We start from the raw sequence: 24,224 nt of genomic DNA, 5'->3' as shown, positions 1-24,224 counted from the left end.
AAATGGTAAATTATTAATTTTATTTTATTGCACAAAATTATAATATTTATATTTATAAAAGTGTTTTATAGATATTTTCATATAAAATTACAAAAAAATATATTTATTTTATTATATTTTAAAATTACTTTATAAATATAGAATTTCATCTCTATTATTTTTAATTTTTAAAATATTTATATTAATTAAAAATCAAGCTTTTAAAAAAAATCCCAAAAACAAAACTATATTTATCAAAATATTTAATCATATTATTTTCTGTAAATTTTTTAAATAAAAATAAAAAAGTTAAAATGGAGTAATCACTAAAGCAAACCTTAAAACTGACATATAATTTCAATCAAGTTAGTCTATTTCCATAAGATAGTTCAAAGTGCTTATGATTTCAATAATGATGGTCCATTAACTTAATTTGGTTGGTCATGATTTTAATTATAATAATTTAAAATATATTTCTAAATTATTTAAATAAATAAAAAATAAAAAATTATACATTTAATTTATTAATTTTATATATTTAAGTCCTCCTGATGTCATACATTTCTTTTATAGTAATTAAATATAAAATTAATAAATTAAAAAAATTTAAATTAATAAGAAATCAGTACCTCTTACTAAAATAATAAAAATAAAACAAAACAAAAATACTCACTAGATACCATTAACTTATAAAAGAAATAGGTTCCAATCGCTTAGTATGTGTTCCAGTGACAACTGCCTGGATCGAGGTTCAATTCCCACTAACCCATGCGCCCGTGTCTGAAATTCAGAACACAAGGAACGCGTAACCAGAGGCCCAACTAAATCATTACGCGAAAGGTGGCATTAAACGGTATTCTAAATCTCCGTCAAATCCGCTATCCAGTGCGGAAAATCATTTGTCAGCGAGTCGAGGCCTTTTTCCCTGATCACACCTGTGGACGCCAAGCTCAATTCCAATCCAGCGCAATGCGGAAGCTGCAGGGCTTCGCACTCACAGAGCGCAAATGGCTTCTCCCTCTGGTGGCGAGCTCGCTGATATCGATCTTGTTGATTGTAGCTGCCCTGGTTCGATCCGAAGACTCCCGCCGCCTGGAGGTGCCGCCGCGCAAGCTCATATTCGAATTCGAATCCAGTGTGGACGGGATGCCTGCTGCGCCCAGACTGGCGTATCTGATATCGGGATCTGACGGCGACGGAGAGAGGATCAAGAGGCTCCTGCGGGCGATTTATCATCCGAGGAATCAGTATCTCTTGCACTTGGACAAGGCGGCTCGCGATGCCGAGAGGATAAGTCTCGGATTACACGTGCAGTCGGTGCCTGTTTTTGCAGCGGCTGGAAATGTCAATGTGATTGGAAAGGCAGATTTCGTGACTTACAGAGGACCGACGGCCATAGCTTCTACGCTTCATGCAGCCGCGCTTTTGCTGAGATATAGTAGAAATTGGGACTGGTTTATTAACCTTAGCGCCTCCGACTATCCTTTAATTACACAGGACGGTGAGTTTTTTTTTTGGATTTAGAATCTGCATTTCTTCTTCTCCTTCTTGAATTCAGAGGATTTAGTGATTTTTATGTCATTTAAATATTGTGGATTATTTAATCTTATTTTTCAATATCATACCCTTCAAGTGTTTTTGCTGTCTATTCCTTAACCTCTGCATTTTATTTTTCGTTGCATTCAGAGGATTTAGTGATTTTATTTCATTTAAATTTGGATTACCAATTATCTTATTTACATAAATCTTATCTATTTATATTCTGCTTTATTTAAATGTTTTTGCTTTAACCTTTGTATTCTGTGGTTTTTTTGCATTCAGGGGATTTAGGGGTCTTATTCAGTTTTAATATTATTGATTATTTTATCTAGTTTGAATTTTGCATTATTTAAAGTTTTTGCAGTTTATGCTTTAACCTCTGTATTTTGTTTTCTTCCCCGCATTCTGTGGCTTATTTAGTTTAGCTATCACGGATTATCTTTAGCTTATATAGTTTAAATTCTTCGTTATTTAACTGCCTTTGCTGTTTAGGATTTAACCTCTATATTTTGTTTTCTTCCATGCGTTCAGAGGATTTAGTGATCTTACTCAGTTTAGATATTAAGTATTATTTTATTTAGATAAACGGTTTTTAGTTTAAATTTTGCCTTATTCAATTGCATTTTTTTGATGATTCTTGTTTAGTTTAAATTCTGCGTTTTAGGATTTAATCTTTATATTTTATTATTTTCACTGCGAAGCTAGCAGCGATTACATTCAACAGAATTCAAGGATTGCACTGAAACTATACATATTTTTATAGTGCCTACTATATACAATAACACCACCTCCAAGCAGGAGTTCCAGATATTTCTACTGGTGGTTTGCTTGACAAGTTAACTCAAGATACGAGTCGAAAAAACATTCAAAGCCAGTCAGAGGTGAACACTGCCTTGTGCTTCCTGCCTCTCACCTGAATGAGGGGAGCTTGGTGCTTCAATCTTCAGAGGGTTGTGATTTTGATTGACTGTTTCATCCTCCACAAATTCTTCCTGTAGTGAGTTCCCAGTGTCAAAGTTATTGGAAACAAGAGAAAGAGAGTCCATACGCTGAGAAAGAACCAGAGAGCGAAGTCTGTTGTACCCAACCTCCAGAGCACCAATCTGCTGTTTCTGTAGGAGGAGAAGATTCATGATGTTCCCATTGTGGTGCTGGCTTGCTCTAGCTCTGATTTTGGAGGAAATTAGTGTAAATGCGCTACTGTTGGCCTGATTTAATTCTTTATTCCTGCAGAGAACCTTTTGAACTTCTTTCATATCAGAATTGTCCACGACTGCTCTGTATATGCCTTTCACACAGGGAAGGTCAAGAAGAATACTGAAGGAGCAAAATAAAATACCAGGCTGGACCAACCCCAGATAGAAAAACTCATTCTCAACCTGATGAAAGAAGTGAAAGACTTCTGTCTGTTCCAAATTGAGGTACCAAAGATATCAAAAGAACCGGGAATAAAAGGGAAGGCCTGAGAGGCCAGGGCTTGCCTTGCCAGAGTGCAGGAATTTACCCACATTGAAGGCCCAGTGCAATTCAATGTGACCTCCCATGGACACCTATGCACAGGCCCACCAAGAGGCTTGCTGTTCCCACACTAGAGTGCCCAAATTGCCACTGAATCTATTTAGCTCACTACCAGAAATCTGTCTCTGCAAAATCCAAAATAAATCGACCGGAGAACAACTCCAAGTGGGCCACAAAATTGGCATTGTCCCGTATTTCTTGTGGGGATTCATTCCTTCACATTGAATAACCATGAACGAATGCTGCCAAACCAAATGGGAGAGCTAAGAAGGCCACCACACACTGTCCTTCCTTAATTGCCTCCAACTGTTGAATAGAATTCTGTGCATATTGAAATGGGAGCCATTAATGTCCACTAATAGTTTGATCGCAGGATTAGGCAATGACCATAAAACCCATTTTTGACTAGGACACCAGGGCCTAGGGAGGAGGCCACCTTTTCCCAGTGGTCCGCTTATCTATTCATTTCCCTTTTGATGTGGTAAAAGTTAAAACAAGACTCGATCAAACTGAGGAAGGGTTTGTTTGTTTCGATAAACGATTGAGTTCAATTTATTCTGCTTTGGGTTTGCTTGATCAATCTTTGCTTTGATAACCAGCATAGAATTCCCAAGCACTATCAAAATTTTGATACCTTCTTCATTGGCAATCGAGAAACCTCGTCAGAACGAGTAAGCCTTGGCAAGATTGTTAGAGACATTTCCATGCCCTCAGGTGTAGTAGACAACCCTGTTTCCTCCGGGATCATGTAGACTCCCTCCCACACATGCCACCCTCTAGTTTAGATATTGATGATGGTCCTATTTAGATAAATCTTATTTAGTTTAAATTTTGCGTTATTTAAATATTTTTGCTGTTTATGCTTTAACCTCTCTATTTTTTTAATCGTGCATTCACAGGATTTAGTGATCTTATTTAGTTTAAATATTACTGATTATCTTTATTTTATATAAATCTTAAATTTTGTGTTATTCAAATGTATTTGTGTTTTGCTTACATTGACCTTGGCCATGGAAAGATTCTTGCATTGAAATATTTTTGATTTGAATGATGTTGTACCTATGTTGCACGAAACTTTTAGGAATGCGACGTTTCAGGCTGTACCCGTACCTGAAACTCCGAAACGAACTCAGCCAAAACTCGACCATCATGTAATCATCCACGAGAGTTAATATAGACTTGTTTTTCCTTCTATATTGTCATCTATGGGTCTTATTCCCTTTTTCTTGATATATATATATATAAATATATATAATGTTTTGGCTGACATTTCCATTTTTGGAAGGTGACATTTCTAAACCTACCCATTTCGGAAACTCCGAAATGTTTCTGCACTTCGTGCAGCTTAGTGCTGTACATATCATAGACAACACACTAAACAAACAATTACAGTTGAAAACAAGAAGATCATATAATATTTATACCTCAGTGGTCTTCTTCTGGTTTCCTGGCGTCTGACCCTTGAATAAAAAGAACTGTAGTTGCATTTTAAGCCAATGTTTCTATCAATAGATTGTGTTTTACGAGTATTAGCACTAAAGTTTCTTTTGAGCTCAGTCAGTTAGTAGTACTGGTGAGCTTGCAGTGCTTGTTTTCTTTAAATTCTTCATTTTACTCTTAATATTTGCAAATATGTATAATTTAGGCATTTTACAAAACTAACAATAGCTGCATGTTTAGATATTTCTATTTTGTGATTTTTTAAACTTTTTATTTGAGAAAATATTGTATAGAAAATAAGATAAGAAGTACCATATGAATGGCTATCCTGCCTTAATGCAGTCAAAGCTGCAATAAGTTCAGAGTAAGCAATAGAAGAGACATTCTTAGCATCAGTAATTAACATAAACCCTTCTGCCTTGGTTTGAGCAGATACCTCACCAAATGCTACATTCTGAAATGCATGAACATAACCCACTAGTAAAAAACTTACTTACAGTGGATCCTCCATTGTTTGTTGTGACATTTCTCTTTTATTGATATGGCCTCAAAGTCAACATCATTGGGAGGGTATATTATGGCAGAATGTACTATTTGCTTTCGACAGAAATTGGGTTTAGCATACATCATGAACATCCTTTTTTAGGGATTTTTATTTTATGGAGACAATGACTGAATTTATATGAAAACAAAAATGAAGAATAGAATTATTTTATGTTTTCCAAAGGAAAATATGTATCGAGGGAGGTTAGCCCCAAGGGTTAGCTCAGTTGGTCAAAATCAGTGCCTCGCCATTGGGAGGTCACAGGGTCCATTCTCCCTGAAGCCCTTGGGGTTAGGCCTTGCTAGTAGGCCGAGGGGCGTCAGCCCAGATTTTTCTATGGACGTAGCGCCACCTGTTGAGCAGGGTGTCCGTGAACCACTCTAAAAAAAAAAATGTATTGAGGGAGGTTGGAGGACTCAATTTGGTTGATATATGGACACAGGCAATTGGTAGCAAATTCGTTCATTAGGGCAATGAGTGGGATGGCTTCTTGGCATATCCTTGTATGCCATTGTGTTTAAAATGTTATTCATGCCAGGAGCATGAAAAGTTTACTTGGGATATGAGATATAGTTGTTGATGTGGCTATGTTCAAAATTTCTATGGGATGAATCCTTCAGATGATTTGGTAAGCTTGGCACTTAGTGCCCAAAGGACTTCACTGGGACTTTAACAAACTTAGAAGCAGATGGGATTTAGCTGCAGGGTTATTTGGACTTTCACCAGACAAGGGTTGCATTGCTGTTGATTCCTTTTTTGGTAGGAAGGAGGCTAGCCCAGAGTGGGCTTTTGCAAATAAGGGGATTTGTGGCACATAGAGGCTAGCAATTGGTTACTTTGAGGGTCTATCAATTGCTCCAAAAGATTGTTGGATTTTGACAAGCGTGGCTTTAAAAAGCTTTGGCTGATCATTCTTGATTCTATAATGTTCAAGCGGAATTTCAAGGCTTTGGTATTGCCACACCTCATATTGTATTAACTTCCAAACTATGATTTTCATCACATTGATGGAGATTTGCTTCTGGTTCCTTGGAGCATTAGATTGACTTGGTGGGATACATCCCAATGAATCCCTTCCTTCATGATATCAAATCATTTGATGGAGGCCTTTGGTTCGGGGGAGTTTCGCTACTACTTAGTTTGATAATTGTGCTTGTTGGTCTTCTCACATGTGCTTGCCTTGTGGATCATAGGTTGGTAACATATTTGCTGGCATCTTGGGGCATGCTATCTCATTATTGTGTGACTTTTGGTGTTCTTGCTTATTGTGGATATGGATGATGGTTCTGATGGTGTTAGGTGATAGATGTTTCATGATTGTTGGGGTTTTGCTAGTGATTTTTGCACAATGATGTTGCATTATTTGTGTCACTGGAGGGGTGTTCTACATGGTTCTCTTGTGATGGATATGTGGTGGGGCATTGATGGTTGGAAGGGTTACAATTTCTATTGTGCCCTTTCTTATGATGTTGATGTAGTTGGGTGATATGACTTGATTTTGGAATGTTTGCTACACATCACCTAGGTGGAAATGTGTTTGATGATGTTAGCTCCCTTGTGGATGTACTTTTTCCTAAATGGGAGTTAGATTGATTGGAAATATCAACAATACTGAGAGGGGGTGGAGTGAATCAATATTGAGCCCTTTTAAGAACTTTTACGTTATTAGAATTCAATAAACTAGTGTGCAAGAGATCATTAACAAGATTGCATCAATCATACATAAAACTCAATAATGAGAATAAATTCATAAATTCATATATACATGAGGAGATAACAATCTCAAAGATTTATGAGCTCCAACTCAATGGAGGCTACAACCCCCTAGGATTTTGTCAGCTGCAACTGACAGGGAGCACCAACTCCCTTTAGTTTTCCTACACCAACAGGAAGGAGGCTACAACCCCCTTTGGCTCAAGCTCCAACTTGTGTTTGGTATGCTTCAAACATTCAACAAGTCATCTTCAAATTCCACTGTCCATGCTCAACCAAGTACTCCTTTGCTCACTTGTCTCTCAACGATCTTCCTTAGCAAGGTCACAACTCTTTAACTCGACTCTTTTCAACCTCAGATTATCTCCTTTAATTCGGTCTTTGTGGTTTGCAATAACAGTGACTTCAGCCTGCAACAGGGGGAATAAATCCAACCTGTAATTAGAACATCTTCTTAGAAAAATGTGCACAATAGAGAGCTCGGTCTAGTCTCAAGATTGAGGCTTGGATCTAAGGTCTTTTCTCCAACAAGAAATACAACATAGAACCATGAAATAGCCTTAAAGAATATCTTGTAGCAGATGATTTAACCAAGTAATACCCACGAACTCAATCTCAAAAAGTGTCCCAACTTTGGCCTCAAGCAACCTTCCTTTGCAGCTAGATCAGGCCTACACTTGGCCTCTGTTTTTGGCAAAGTTCAGCGTTTTAACGGTTGTGGTCAACGAGCCTTTCCTCCTTAAACTCGTCCTCAGAAAGAAAAAGAAAAGTATGCCCAACACTTACAACGTTAGAAAATTACCTCAATAGAGATCTTGGTTTGCTACTAAAGATCATAAAACACTTGGTCTTTTTAGCCTTGATCATTGCTCTTCATGTCACAAAATTTCTCCTCCTTTTGGCCTCAGTCTGCTCCAGTGAGTCTAAATCTAAGTTGCACGAAACGGGGAAACGGGTACAAGTTTTCGAAATGGACATGGGTACGAAATGTGGCCCCCCCAAATTTTGGAAACGGGGAAACGCGATATATATATATATATACATATATTAGAATTTAGGACATTTAAGAAATGTTATGTGTAATCATAATGCATACATGATACATTATAATTTATTACATTTAAAGCTTAAACATTATGATTAAATTTACATCACATTTACTCGTGAATGATCACATAATGAAAATAACAATATCGGAATATCCAAAATCAACCTTTATTATATATCCAAATCTTAAAATCAGCTTTTATTACATATATGACGCTGCTAGTACAATAAAAACTATGAGGCTGCAAGAACTATAAAGACAAAAGACCACTGCTCTCTTCCTCTTTTCTCCTTTGCTAAAATCGTCCGTCTCCAAGAGAAATGACTTGCTCAATTGTGTGATGAGGGAATGAGGTGAGAGTCTTTTTATAACTTGAGAGAGGCATCTAGAAGCATACACAAGATATTTTATCCGCCCAATAAAAAATTAGAACCGAAAAAAAAGAAAAAAAGGAAAAAAAAAGAAAAATCGCAATATGAAGTGGAAACTCCGTCGTACGGCCTAGAAACTCGTTTCCAGCTGTACTAGCCATGTTTCCCCAGGTTGGAAACTCGTTTACAGGCCGTACGGTATGCGTTTCCACGTTGTTTCGTTTTCTGGCTGAAACGGATTTAGGGGCAACGTTTCCTGCAACATAGGTCTAAAGATGTTATATGCTCATATAGATGCTCCAAATTGCTTCCTTAAAATGCCCATGACTATTGTTATTTATGCATTTTGGAGGGAGGCCTATTTGAGGGCAGAGTTGATCCTAAAATATGAAAAAATTCCTTTTTAAAGGACACGTCTATTGCTAGAGTTGACTTAAAGTTGATTGGGTATAAATTGTTTATTTTGACTTTAAACATGAACGCTTTCTTGTCTGTAATGGAGGTCGACTTCTCAATTTTAATAGATCACCATGCTTATGGTTGTGTCATGCATTTTATGTGGGGTCAAACCCATTCAACTTGAGGCAGATTGTGAACAAGTTTCAAACTTGAGTGTCTCTCCAACCAAAAAGACCCACAAGGCATGCAACTTATCAAGTGAAATTGTTGTGATGAGGGCTACCAATCTAGAGTGGTCTTGCACCCAAGATCACTACCTTTTGTCGCATATTGTCAAATAAGTACATCGTATCAATGGCCTATTCACCCTTTGACATCAATGACAATTTCTTCCAATAATCTCTCCCTTTGTCATTGATGTCAATAACAATATTGCATGACTCGGACTCATATAAGACTCGTCTAGCCATTGACTTAGCAACTCATATAAGAGTCGGGAATGACTCGTCTAGCCATTGACTTGGCGACTCATATAAGAGTCGGGAATGACTCGTATAAGACTCGACAAAATACAAAAAAAAAACTTAAAATATGGTAAATTTTAAGCACAAAAAAATGAACTATTAACATTTCCAATCCTTATAAGTTATACGAGTCTTATGCGATTCCATGAGTCTTCGCGAGTTTGGACGAGTCTTAAGCACAAGTCTTGGCCTCTAGACTCGTTTCACCTATTGACTCGTGAAGACTCGCGAGCCTTTGCGAGTCTTATAAGAGTCGTGCTTCACCGGTCAATATTCATGCTCCCCTTGTCTTCATGCTCCCCTTATTTCCATGCTTCACTCCCTTTCTCTCCCCCTTTGACATTAATGGCAAAGGGTGACTTGTTTCTTTGGGGCTACTCCCCCTTGAACATATGGCACTCAACAAGACTTCTATCTTCTTACCCTTCCCTTCTTTATTGTCCCTAACACTCTTGTACTTGGTTGTAATTCTCCACTTGTTCTTGAATGTATATGTTGTTTGGGATTCTTGTAGTTGTTGCAACCAATCTTCCTAAGTCTTCTTCTTTGACTTTTCATTTCCGAGAATCAAACAAGAGATTATACCCTTGATCACACATTTTGCCGACATTGAGAAGATTGTGCTTCAAATCCTCAACCAACAAAACATTTGCTGCTTTTACATGTTCACTTCCAAGATTTACTACACCTTTTCCAAGTATCTTGACAAAGGAGTTATCTCCAAATGCAACATTGCCACTTTTTCTCTTTTAGGCTGACAAATTTGTTTTGATCTCATGTCATATGTGTCGAGCACCCACTATCTATGTACCATTCATCTTCTTGTCTTCAACGATCAATGCTAGATTACAATCTTCCTTCTTTTTCTTTTCCCATATCATAACTAGCTTCTTTATCTTTATGATTGGAGCATTTTCTTTTATAAGCCTGCAATCTTGTGCCTTGTGACCAAGATTATTGCACTTGTAACATACAATGTTTTGATTCATTAGTGGTTCAAATGGATTGTAGTTTCTGTTAGTAGATCCATGAACATTTCTTGATCTATGGTCATTTATTGCAAATCCATAATCATTCTTGCTTCTTGCATAATTGCATCTTGTATTGATTTTACAATGAATTGCTTTATGCCTGAAATTTCCGCAAGAGTAACAATGACCAAGAAAAATATTTTCATACCTGGGAAAGTAAGATGATCTTCTAAAGTTGTTCTGCCTTGGAGGTGGTTCAATCCATTGTTGATCCTTATCCTTGATTTCATTGTTGTCTTCTTTGTGATGGGTGTTCTTGGAAACATTAGCATAATTTCTTAACTCCCTTTTAGTTTCTTCCTTCGAAGGCTTGGAGCTTGTGTCCTTTTTGCTTAAATATGCACTTGTATCGCCAAGACCCGTTTTCTTGCTTGGTGATCTTTGATAGCTGAGAATGTTATCCAACACTAGCAAGCTATTCAAGTTCTTATTGAGCTTATCAAATTCAACCCTCAATGACACAACTTCCTCTTCAAGATTCTTACATTATTCTTCTTTCTTCTTCATCTGGATCTTCATTACTTCTTAACTCTTTTGGCTTCTTCAAGTTGGACCTTTAAAGAGATATTTTCTTCACCACATTTTTCAAGTAAGCTTTTCATTTCTCTATTTTTGTTTTATAGCTTGCCATTTTCTTTTCCATTATTCTTCAAATTTTCTTTAAGATCTTCATCTTCCTGTTCGGTTTTTGAATCATTTCTGAGTCCCCAAAAATATTATATTTTCATGTTTGGTTCTTCTTTTTCTTCATCTGAATCAATAGCCTCTTCATCATGATCATTATTTTAGGTTTCTTGGGTTATGAAGAAAACTTCTCTTGCACCCCCTTCTTTTATGTCACTTTCCTCTGAAGAATTGTTGTCTTCTTTAGAATAAAGATTTTTCTTGTGGAAGCTTTTCTTTTCAAAAGGACATCTCTTAGGATAATGACCTATTTAACCATCTCTTAGGATAATGACCTATTTAACCATAATTGAAACATTTAAAGGGTATCTTACCTTTATGTTCTTTGGTTCCCCTCTTGAGCTTTATGACAAAATTCACGTCTTCATCTGATTCATTGCCTTGTGTTCCTTCTACCTTGAGCTCTTTGTTTCTTGTCTTCTTTGTAGCTTTAAAGCCGCTTCTCTGTTTGACTGTACAACTTCTGTATCTGTTCTAATTTCGTATGTTACAAGGGTGCCATTTAATTGATCCATCATCATACCTTGGCAATGTATCTAAAGGGAAGTGATCTTAGCACCTTTTGTACGATCAAGGATTCTTTGACTTCTCCTAATCCTCTGATGGCGTTGACAACTTCATCTACTCTGAGTAAATAGGATGCAATATTTTATGTTTCATCCATTTTCAGATTTTCAAATTGTGCTCTATGTCATTGAAGTTTGACTTGTTTGACTTTATCATCACCTTCATAAAGACTTTTAAGTTTATCCCAAACCTCTTTAGTTGTGGTGCACGTCATCACTTTGGTCTTAACGGTTCTTGACAATCCACTTGTGATGGCATGATGAGCCTTTGAATTACAACTAAACAATTTCTTTTCATCAGGATTAGTTGGAGGATTTTTTGGATTTTTGTAGCCATTAATAATGGAGAGCCAAACATCCACTCCTAAAGCCTTCAAGTAGGTTTCCATGCTATTTCTCCATAATGCATAGTCATTTCCATCAAATACTTGAATTGTTCTTGAAGAGATGTTTTCCATTTGATCCATATTTGTTCACGATCTTCCCTCCAATGATTAGACTATTTTGAGGGTAACTTGCTCTGAAACCAATTGTTGGAAATATCAACAATACTGAGAGGGGGGGTGAATCAATATTGAGCCCTTCTAAAAACTTCTATGAGAATAAATTCATAAATTCATATATACATGAGGAGATAACGATCTCCTAGATTTATGAGCTCCTACTCAGTGGAGGCTACAACCCTCTAGTATTTTGTCGATTGCAACTGACAAGTTGCACCAACTCCCTTTAGTTTTCCTGCACCAATAGGAAGGAGGCCACAACCCCCTTTGGCTCAAGCTCCAACTTATGTTTGGTTTGCTTTAAACATTCAACATGTCATCTTCAAATTTCACTGTCCATGATTAGCCAAGTATTCCTTTGCTCACTTGTCTCTCAACAATCTTCCTTAGCAAGGTCACAACTCTTTAAATCGACTCTTTTCAACCTCATATTATCTCCTTTAATTCGACATTTGTGGCCTACTATAAGAGTGACTTCGGCCTGCAACAAGGGGGATAAATTTTGTTTGTAATGATAATGTCTTCTTAGAAAAATGTGCATACCAAAGAGCTCAATCTCAAGGCTTGGATTTGAGGTCTTTTCTCCAACAAGAAACGCAACATCAGAACCACAAAATAACCTCAGAGAATGTCTTGTAGCATATGATGGGCCCCCAAATTTTTTTTTGGGGCACTTTTTGTGTTCGTTTCAGGTGGTTTTCGACACATGGATTTGGCTTTTATCAATCTAGTAGTGCATAGTGGTTCAACCCATGGTTTTGTAATTCTGGTTAAGGAACTATGGTTGTATTCTAATACAAGGTGAATGGATTGGTGGTTTATGGATGCCTCCGGATATACATATTGTATTGTAACACTGTAAAGATGGAATATACTAAAAATTCTTCCCGGTTTTCCTAGTTGGGTTTCCAGGGTAAAATCTCCGTGTTAATGTGTGTGTGCGCCATTACATATTTTCTATTTTTTATTAAGATTTTCTTTGTAGTGGTTTATTATATAGGGTTAAAACCTTTGTTTGGTATTAGAGCAATTTGGCTTCAACAAGACGCCTTTGTGGCTAAGGGGTCTGGCTTAGGCCTGTGGACAACTTTGTTACAATGGGAGATCTAGGGTGTCAATTGTTGTGGTGAAAGGAAATGGCGAGCAATTCAAAGATAGAGATTGAGAAATTCAATGGGCAGAGTTTCGAGTTGTAGAATCTCAAAATGAAAGATTTGTTGGTGGATAGAGATTGGTGAATCTATATATTGCCCAGACAAAGATGTCGATATAAGATTGGACCAAGCTGGGTTAGAAGGCAAAGAGCACAATACAACTGTGTCTATCAAATTCAGTATTACTGAATGTTTCAGAAGAAGCTATAGTGAAGGCATTGTGGAACAAGTTAGGGGCTTTGTATCAGTGCAAGTCCCCGGTAAACAAATTGTTCTTGTGGAAGAAGTTGTAAATGGAGATTTGGTGACAAAGCAACTGAATGCCTTCAATATTGTGGTAGGTTAACTATTATCTGTTATACAACTACAAAGTATGAAGTATAGATGCTAGCAACTACAAAAAGTGCGAGCCCCCACAGAGAAGATGCAAACCATAAAATGCGAACCATCACAGATATACAAAGCGAGCTATCACAATGAAGTGCCACATGGGTTGTCACATGAGCCACAAAGAACTTTAATACGAGCCACAAAACTTGAGTCACCTTGTTATCATAGTTTAGTTTCAAGGTAATGGATTCAGGGGTAATGGCTTGGGTTAGTTGTTTAAAATATTTCACAAAAAAATCAGGTGCGCTGACAGATAATTTGTTAGCACTGGTTCAATGGGTTTAAAACACAACCGCCGACAGATTAAATGGTAGCGAGTGTTCATTTGCTTAAAAAGTAGGCGCTGCAGAAAAAATGTGTTTTTGGTCTTCTTTGTGCCTATATATGCTCTTAGTTGTTGATGCAGGGTTCTTAGTTATTTTTATAAAAATAAAAATATTGGGCTCAATGAGCTCCAACCTTCAAGTTTATTTCAACAACTAAGTCAACCAAATCTTCAAGCCAACACAAACCAATAATGTAGACCTTTTGCTGGAGGAAGCAAAAAACTTAAATAATTATTTTTGTAACATTGCTGAGAGTTAGTTCGTTAGTGTTCCTTTTGAAAATATTTTGACAGAGCACTGCCAGTTAATCTGTAAGCGATTAGAGTAGATACATTTTTTGAGGCGACAATAAGGAGTTCTAGTCACGATAAAGCTTATGCAAGATGGATTCACGCACCAAGCTTTAGTTTTGATGAATCAAGCCCGAGATCCATGGTGAACTTATTATTTTGAACATGATGACAAAACTTTGTTTTTTAAAATTGGTTTTTCTTGTAAAAGACAATGACTTTGGGTGCGATTTCCGAACAATTGGAAACAAATTTTTGAAAACCAAAAGAGGTTTTTGCTTGGAACGAGTTCATTTAAAAAAACCTCTTTCAATTTTTACACAACTATCATGATTTGGAAGATATGAAGGCATATTTGGACCCTATTTTTTAGGAATTCACTAGAAAAAACTCATAGACAACTGTTGATGAGCCACCTCATCAATTCGACTTGGGATCAGATCTTACCATCTCCTTGATAATTTCAAACAACAAACTAAAGATAGATGAGGAGGTTTTTAGATCCATTTCTTTTGGATCTTGATAATTTTTTTGATATTTATGATTTTTTGTAATAAAAGTTTCCTAAAGACATGGTTACAATTTTGTAAATATTCTATAAAGCAGATCATGAAAGAGGACCAAGGGTTCAATTTTTTTTGAAAAAGACAAATCTTTGTGTATTGCTGTATACTTTGGAGACTAATATATTTTGCTATAAGCAATTCTTATATGTGCAGTTGTCAGAGATTCGTGTGTGAATGATTTACAGTCTGTTTCTTCTACTATGTTTATTTTCTCCTTAGCCATGCCTTTGACCATTAATCTTCAGTTTTTGAATAAAGCTATATGAATTGGAATTTGTATTGAATGTTCAAGTTCATGTTATTCAAAATATTTGCGTTTTTCAGTGTAAATATCATTTGCAGAAATCACAGTGCTCTGTTTTTGATGTTTAATCTCTGTAGTTTGCTACCATACCTTGGTGATAATTTGTCTAAGAAATCATAATCTATCTTGCCTTTGTTTAGAGCTGTTCATAGTGACCTGTGACTAGCATATATCTTTTTCTATCAGAGACTCCATGCCCAATGGTCTTTTTTCTTTTCTTTCCAAACCAAATTCATCTGTTACAAATTAAATCTGGCCAATGAGCATATTAGTGACTTGCTACTACAATGACCTTGAATGGTAGAGTTAAGGAGAAATCCCTCTCCAGATTGAAGAGGCATCTTTCAATCCCAAACAGTTGGAAGGTTTCCTTAGTAATTTCTCTCCACAGCTAGGGTGATTTTTGAGTGATAACAATTGTAACGATCTCAGAGTATATAGTGTGTCATAGAGAGGTGTGAGCCTTTTGAGCCATAGGTACAATGAGCCATTCGAAAATCGAATGTGATGCCACAGGAGTATGATTCAAGTCATAAAAAGAATGCTGTGCATACGAGTCACTGTACAAAAACATAAGTGAGCCCTCAGAGCTATAGAATCGAGCCATGATGCCACAAAGCTATACAATCGAGCCACGGGTATTGAGCCACCACCAAATGCAAGCTAGAGAATATAGAATATAGATCATAATATATAATAGCGTGCTCAGAAATATTGCGAACCATTGTGATGCCACCAAAAATTCGGGTCCTTCTAATTGTACATGCTAATTTCTTAATATGCTAGGATCCTTGTCATGTTCTAGTTCGACCACAAGTACATAAAACATTGTCACAGGCCCTTGTAGAAGATACCACTAATATCAATATAGTGTAATGCCATTGAGAGCTATACCATAGAGAAATAACAGTGCCACTATTGGAGAGCAATGCCATGGAGAACCAAAGCCACAAGAACCAAGGTGATGCTCCAAGCCACAAAATAATGTAACAAGCCATAGAACAGATTGCGAACTACAATACAAAAAGGATGCGAGCCACGATAGAGAAGAGGGTATGCCACTGTATACGAATCACTATGAATACGAGATATTGTGAGAGGTGCAAGTCTCAGAGATGCAAGCCATTTTTCGAGCCTTAGAGTTGAATGCGATCCACAGTCATATAGAGCGTTATTGCCATCAAAGTTTCTTGACATTACTCAGAAATACAACCTCAGATTTGATACTTCGTTGCTACAGATTTCTTGTATCATAACTTTGCGATATACAATTCAGATTATAGGATCAGATCTTTAGGGTTATCACAGAGCCCTTATTTCATAAGTGCATATAGGACTGCATATGTTAACCTTTTCTTGAGCTTAGATCTTCAACAGAGGGTTTAGGTTTCAAACTCTTTGAATGTTTTAGAGGATGATGATCTTCTTTGAATGGAGAGGTCCCAACGACAATGAAGATGACTCCTTTTCAAGGATGTCAACAAAAATATATCTTCAAACTGCCAACCTTAGCTCTGATACCATGTTGAGAAATCAGGTTATCTGTACATTAGGGTAGATTTATCTTCTTTGATAATTGCTTGTGAATGTTGTTGGCTTCTTATTAATGTTTATTATGTTCTTTTCATCAAATAATTACCAAACATACAAAACATGAAGATCACAAGAAATAATGAACACAAGATATAGGCTCCAAGCTAGGATGAAAACCCCACAAGGGGGAAACCCAGAAAAAATCTCTTCTTATAGAATCAGATCAAAGTGAGATATCCAAAACCCATGACCATAAAAAGGCTCCAACCCTCAAGATACCAAGTCAAGCCCTCCTTTCACATAGCAAATCCATCAACAACAAGAGACCAACAACATGTATAGCATCAGGGACAATCTTTCAACAAGAGACATCATTGCAGAACTTCCACAAATCTAAGCTCAAGAAAGCCCTTCTTTACACTTGATAATTTCAGACTTCAACCCTCCTTTCTTTTTTATCCTTCTCTGTGATATTTCAGCACAGATCATGCGAATTGTTGTGTCCAAATGAGCTCAATTCACCCTCTATTCATACTGTCCAGAGGGGTTTGAATAGATGTGTCTTCTGGGGCAGGGCCGACTTGGCATCTAGAGATGACTTTGACTCAAATTTACAACTTGAAAAATTCTTTTTCTAGGCTATAAATAACCCTTTGACTTTGACCAATACAAATAACAAAGAGCATGTATTTTGACTTGAGCATGAAACCCATGCTTTGAATTTTTTTTTTAATTCACATAAAATATACAATGACACAAGTACAATGATAATTATGTAGACCGAACCGAGTTACATTTTCCAACACAGAATCCTCTCTTTGTAATGGAACAAACATTGTTTCGCCACACTCAGTGGGATGCTACTTCCACTCTTTTTGAAGATATAAACATTTTCAAATTAGTGTTGGCAATTGATCTTTTATCTAGAATTTGGTTCTTAAACAAAACATGGAGACTCCTTTGAGATCAAGGCCTAGGTGAATATCTTGTTTATCCTTGCTTAGATAGGGAGGGGTGGTTTGTATGATCTTATCTTAGTTGTCAATGATTTATGATTCATGATTTGGTATTTAGCAACGAGTTATTAGACATTTTATAGTTTATAAATAACTGTTTAAAGGTTTTTGTGGCTGGATTTGTTAGAATGCAACATCGAAGGTTGATCCACAATGTTCATTTTTGTAGTCGACATTTCAAGTCTCAAACCAGACTAATCTTCAGGATCAATTTGTCAAGAGTAGTGTAGTTATTAGGATTGATGTTGCAAACATCAACATCGAGATAAACTCAGCAAGGGTGCGGAAAATCAAAATATCATAAAAATTGGTAAACATCGACAAAATTAAGATACCACTAAAATATTAGTAAAAATTGGCAAACATTGGCTAGGCCAAAAAATTGCGACGGGATGTTTGCAACACTGATTAGGATATTAAATACAATTAAGTCAAAAGAGCAGAAAGAAAAAGAAAAAGAAATGTCGGCGTTCAAAGGACTTAAACCTAGAAGACCCTAGAACTAGAATTAAAAGTGACAAGAATGCAAAGTAAAGTAAGGGTGGAAAATATATCATATCAATATTAATATAATAATATAGTAATCAAATAAATATTATCATATCATTAGGATAATATTAATGATATAGATAATATATCATTATCAATATAATAATATAATAATATAATAACATATATTATTATATTATTAGACCAACATTAATACTGTTAAACCCTATTAATTATTATTTGGGAATATTAATAAAGTAAAACAAAATTAATATTATTTATAGATAATACCAATAGTATTATACTAAGATGAAATCATAGACTAGAACCCTAAAAAGGCCAGTAATATGTCAATAATAATTACAAAATGAAACTAAATTTAATAACAAAAAGTGAAAGTAAGGTATACGAAATAAGGGAACCTAATATAAAAAGAAAAGTAAACACTAAGTAAGAATAGTGTGAAGTGAAGGTATGGAAATCAAGGAATAAACTACATAACAGAAAACAAGGCAGAGGCAAAGGAAGAAAGGAAAAAGGACCAGAGAGATGGGGAAAAAAAAGAGGAAAAGAAGCAGGGGAAAACTTGAAAAGGGATAGGTCAGAAGAAAGCAATGAAGGAATAATAGAAAAAGGGAAGAAGGAGCCTAAATATATATAATAATATAATAGGCAAGTGCGAGCGCCTGGCTGTTGAAGTCAAAGAAAGTCCAGAGTCTCCAGACACCAGACAGTATGAGGGGTTGGACCTATGGCCATTAATCTAGGTGAAACTAGAGTGGCAGCCTTGCCTTTACCCTCTAGAAAACAACATTCAACCATATTACCCAAAGGACCAATCTCAACATTAAACGAACTAATTTAACTTTGAAACACAAAACATTTCAATCATAAACTACATCATGAACTCTCTGATCCATGGATCTGCAAGAGGGATCTGTTAGCCCCTTAATGTTCCATGATTCCACTTTCATTGGGAACTTTCAACTCGAAAATCCATGATCTCCTCTTTCTAAAGGCCCTTTATCAAGTTGAAGGTATTAGGATGAATCAAAGACTGCATCTTGGGTGGGAATTAGTCATGTAGGTTTCCAAAATTTGGAAAGCTAACACATCCAAAGAAGGAAAACTTAGATGAGAAGAAACTTGAGAGTTAAAAGAGGAAAAGCGAGAATCTTATTTACATGTCCACATTACATTTGTGAATTGTTCTCCATTTCACTAATTGTCATAATTTCCTACTCATTGAGAGAAAAATGTCCACAATTTCTGTTGATGTATTAGTTTACAGACGTTGTGTGAATGGGTTCATGATATAGAGTCTAGATCATTGTGTCCATACTTTGAACCAAGGGAAGAAAACTTGGTTGTGTTAAATGGTGTTAAGTAGAAAACTATTTATTGTCCTTCCTTATGAAGAAGCAAACTCATAGTACTTGACTGAAGCACTTGCACAGAAGATGTTGCATACATGCACTTGGGTTGAGTTGAAGTTTGAACTTGAACTTGAGGAACTACAAAATTAGTGTTGGGCTCTCAGGGCACAATTCTATCTCTTTTGTAGCTACTGCTGCTGTGGTCATTGAGTGACGTGAATCCTTATGCTAAGGAAAATATGATAAATGAGGACTGGATATGCTGCTTGGTGCTTGGAAGTGCACATATGTGTTGAAGTAAGAGCCCTATGAAGCATTTGTTTCATGTGTTGTCTCAAGAGGATGCTGCACTTCCAGCGGGGTACTTGCCAGAGCAGAACTAAGAGCCTTCATTTTATGGAGGTTGGCGTTCACAACACTTTTCCTTCCAGCTTACCAGTCTTGTAGTACGTGAGGGGGATTGACCAAATCTTTTGGCTGTGAAACAAGTGTGTGAGGCTTTTGCAACAGTACAACTGATCCTACAGTACTGGACTATGTAACCATATTTCTAATTGTGATTATCATAGATCATATATGATCTTATGGGGACAACTGATTTGATTTCAAACAAGCAGGGAGTAATTACTCTGTAGAAGAGCATTGACTATAAATACTAATTTTTATCTTGAAACCAGATTTATGCATGTGCAATATGTTAGGGGCTTAACATATCAATTTTGTATTAAGACTTCGAGGACTAATGTTCTTTTAACTTGGATAAAATACTTTTTGATCATCAACCACTGGCTGTACTCCTGGTGTTACACTGACTTTTTCTCTAATTCATATTGTTGTGGAAGGAGTTCCTGACTCTAACCTTTCTTTCTGTACTAGTGAGAGTTGTTTGTTACAATGAGAGGCAAAAGAACACAATAGATATGACCATGGTAGCAGTGAAAAGAATAAGTATGGTTGCTGCAAGACTGAGGTTGACAGTCAATATGGGAGTTGTATATGTTTATTTTGAGTATGGCTGTTGCCAAAACGTCTGCAGATTTTAGGACATGGTGTGGCTTTATTAGACAATACACATGGCAAAGCCAAGAGCATAGAGAACAAGGAGATGTCATGCGGCTGCTGAGAGGAGATGGAAACAGTTCAGGGTTATCATGAAGGGGATGAAGGGGCTACCACTAGATTACAACACTACAAGAAGAAATAGGATATATGTAAAGAGTCGAGATTAGTCAATGGCCAGAAGGATGAAGGGAAAAATGAAGGGCTGGATTTGCTGATAATAGCAGATAGTGGGGAAAAGAAAGTTATAGTGATTTTTCTGAAGCTCAATATTATGATCTCAAAATACTAAGTGTAACTCTTGTAAACAAATTAATCAATGGTTTGCCATGGTAGGGACTCGGGAGTTTCTTTTCATTGTGTCAATATCCCATCAGCTGTCCACTGAAATTGGCAGGTGAATTAATCTGAAAATAGTTGTTCCAATAACTCGTCATGCCATAAGCTTAGTCTTAATACACTGAAGCTGATTTTGGGAACCTATATTTGGGGATCCCCTAAATATCAGATCAGGACATCTCTGAATACAATTAAGCAGAGCACACAGTAGATGAACAGAGGCAAGAAATCCTATTTGCAAACTAATGCCTTATGACCATATTAACCATGGACATATTAAGTCCGTACCCAAATAGTGTACAGGAATTGGTGCCCAGCACAAAAGCAGTCAGTGGTTTGGATTGCAACAATAAGCATGGCATTTCAACATGGAGAAAAAGTTGTGATTTGCATAGTGTGAATTTCTAGTAGATGCCAACCCACATAAGTAGCCCTGACCATGATACTCTTTAGATGAGATTCGGTTTCATTACAGTAGAGAATAGAATTTCAAGTTTCTTCCAGTACATTTTGTATAGATTCCCAAACTCCAACCCCTAAAGCATTCCTAGTTAAATTACAACTAGTATAAGCACAACAAATTATTGACATGGTTAAGCTAGTTGGACCATAACATTATATGTGGATGAGTTGAAGAGAAATGAAAGGAATTATTAAGTCTGTATTTCCTCCCTTTAGTTATGTGATCAGTACATTTTGAAAAGGAAAATTCCAGAATCCAAAAATTTAAGCTTCTGCCAAGTAAATGGAAGATCTCAGTTTGATTAAAATCAAATTTGTAACAACTTCAAGTTGAAGTTGCATGGTATGGGGCTTGCGGAAGATCTCATGAAGATAATTTTTCATGGGTGTTATGGAGGGCCATCTTTATTTAGAAAGGTTATATTTTCTCACAAACACAGTAGCAATCTCTAATGATGTCTTTTCGAACTGTTGCAACCATTTGTCCAATTTTATGCATAGTGTATGCCACAAGCTTTCCATTAATTTCAAGAACTCTCTTTCTTCATTTTCAATTTTCTGCTGTTCAATAGGGTGTTGATTATGTTGATGTAAATTTCTTCAGTTGACATATAAAAATGTCATATACAGTATCCAATTAAGCTTTCGGATTACATGAGCTTCATTATTGTGTATAAAAAAGTCTTTTATGGGCCAGATACTTCAATCTCTGGATTTACTGCCCTCATGTCTGTCAGATTTGACATATGTTTCTTTGTTCCTTTTTTAAATCATAAGTTTTCATATTATTTTTATCTATGATATTTACAGATTTGCTTCACGTATTCTCCTATCTGCCAAGGGATCTGAACTTTATCGAACATTCGAGTGACATTGGATGGAAAGAGTAAGTTTACTGCATGTAAAGATATTTTTGGATTCAGATTGGATTCTTCTTTTTGGAGTTGACTGAGGGTGTTTCTGTTGCAGGTATCAAAGGATTAAACCAATCATAATTGACCCTGGGCTTGCAATGTTAGGAGAGAGTCAAATATTCTATGCTTCTCAAAAGCGAATGGTGCCAGATGCCTATAAGATCTTTACAGGTTGGTTGTTATCCTCTGCGAATGCTTTCGTGTATCTTGGGTTCAAGTTCTTTTGTTCGTGCTTTTGGGAGATGATAACCTGGTTACTTGATATGTCAAGAACTCATAAACCATGAGTAATTCTAGGTTCATAATTATTGTATTTTAAGATGTAACCAACTTCTAAATTGCTGAGAATCTGAGATGCGTAGAATATTAACCCGTTTGAGTGTATATCCATTAAAGTTCTAAGTTGCTGAGGTATATATAATAACTTCCTTTTCTGTCATGATAAGTAACTGTGAACGAGACAGCATCTGTTGAGTTAAGTGGTGGAACTATTTCTTTTTTTTTATAGGTAACATATCCTGAGGAAAACTGTCAGGCACTTCCCCTCATTTTGAGGGTGCTACCCAAGATAAACCATAGATTCTTCAGGGCACAAATCCAGGTCAACAACATGGCTGAAAGCCGTTACAACATTACACACATTACAAGTTCAACACGTCATTTACAGGAATAGAACCTGGGTGGGGAGGAAAACAGTCCATCCCACAACCACTTGGGCTAGACACAGTTGACTAAGTCATGGGACTCTATTAGATGCATGTCCCCAATTTATATTTTACAGAATCAACAGAAGTCTATACTACATTGCTACAACACGATTAATGCAATAATAAAACAAGAGGCAAGCTTCAACACTCAGCGTGAGCCGTGAGTCTCAACAACTTAAAATCAAAATCAAGCCATGAACCTGACAAAAGTTGTTAGCAACCTAGCGAGCAAGGACTTCTGGCTTGTGCCTTAGCTGGTGAAGACCTCAAATTGTCCTCATGAGTTAGACTTCAGTTAGTGTTGAAAATGTAGCGAGCAAGGTCTTCTGGCTTGTGCCTTAGCCAGTGAAGACCTCAAATTGTCCTCATGAGTTAGACCTCAGTTAGGATAAGTTATTTCCAGTTTACTGGAATAATCATCAAGTTAGCATGTGTAGAGTTGGAGCTTCAGTTAAATAGGAGTCTTCATCAGTTTGACTACAAAGCACGGTGGAAGTTATAGTTCAGTTAGAGGGAGTTAGTCTCCAATGTTGATTGGAGAGAGAACAGTTTAGAATTCCAGTGTTGATTGGAGAAAGGACGAGAAGAACTCTTAGTTAACTCGTCAATCGAAACTCAAGTTCTAAATTTGAACTGGGCTTGCATGTTCAAATTGGGTCTCTAAAGAGGCGGATGAAGGCACAAAGAATTCATTGTTTTGTGCACAAAGGTTTGTGTGACAAGACAGAGATCACGAGTTTGTGAGGGAGCTTTGATTGTGGAGAGCACATGAATTGTGTCCTAAGAAATAGGAGGCACAAGTGCACTAGGATTTAGGAGTTGGTTGTGCATAGAGAAGAAGAGCTGGGTCTCAAGATATAGGAGGTAGGAAGTGCACAAGGAAATAGGGATTTTCCCTATAAAATAGGAGTTGATCTGCCCTAGAGAATAGAGGCTCATATGTGCTAGGAAATAGGCACCTAGTGCGCAAGGATTAAGGAACCTCTAGTGCGCAGAGATCAAGCAATAGAGAGCAGGTTTTGCAGAGCGAGTGAAGGAGGTAGCAGAGGAACAATTGTGTGCTAGAGGGTTGAGATCAAGCAGGATCAAGTTGAGTCGAGATCAATTGTGTTAGCTGAGAATTGTGTGAGAAGGAAAATGCTTCCTCAAAGATGCAGATTTCTTTGTAATAGATCCAAGTGCTCAAGAAAAATTAATAAATAGCCACATCAAGCAAGCAGGTTTTTCCTGTTGGGTATCCTCAGAAAACAAGTGTGTCAATTTGTGCATGTGTTTTATTTGTGTGTTTTTTATTCTGCTGCTTATGATTTGTTAAGAAACTTTGTATCTTGGTGAAAGTAAACTAGTTTTCGTTTTTAGTTATTCATCTAAGTAGTTGCAGATTTTCATGGAAATTTAACATGGTATCAGAGCAAAGATTGGTATAAAGACCTTTACTAG

At 36.6% G+C, this 24,224-nt stretch overlaps 1 pseudogene across 1 annotated transcript; it reads left to right on the top strand.

The window, feature by feature from the left end:
• Positions 1–693: 693 nt before the first annotated feature.
• LOC149190448 (beta-glucuronosyltransferase GlcAT14B pseudogene) lies at positions 694–22,364 on the top strand (annotated as a pseudogene). Its single transcript, XR_016255621.1, has 3 exons — positions 694–1,480; positions 21,974–22,049; positions 22,133–22,364. The product of XR_016255621.1 is annotated as a beta-glucuronosyltransferase GlcAT14B pseudogene (transcript).
• The last annotated feature ends 1,860 nt before the right edge of the window (positions 22,365–24,224 follow it).

This window comes from Pinus tabuliformis, chromosome 3_1 (genome assembly GCF_031772625.1).
Source record: "Pinus tabuliformis cultivar Carrire ecotype Pingquan chromosome 3_1, CPIR1, whole genome shotgun sequence".
NCBI lineage: Eukaryota > Viridiplantae > Streptophyta > Pinopsida > Pinales > Pinaceae > Pinus > Pinus tabuliformis.
The sequence above is the reverse complement of the archived record's forward strand: the minus strand, read 5'-3'. Positions and strand labels throughout refer to the sequence as shown.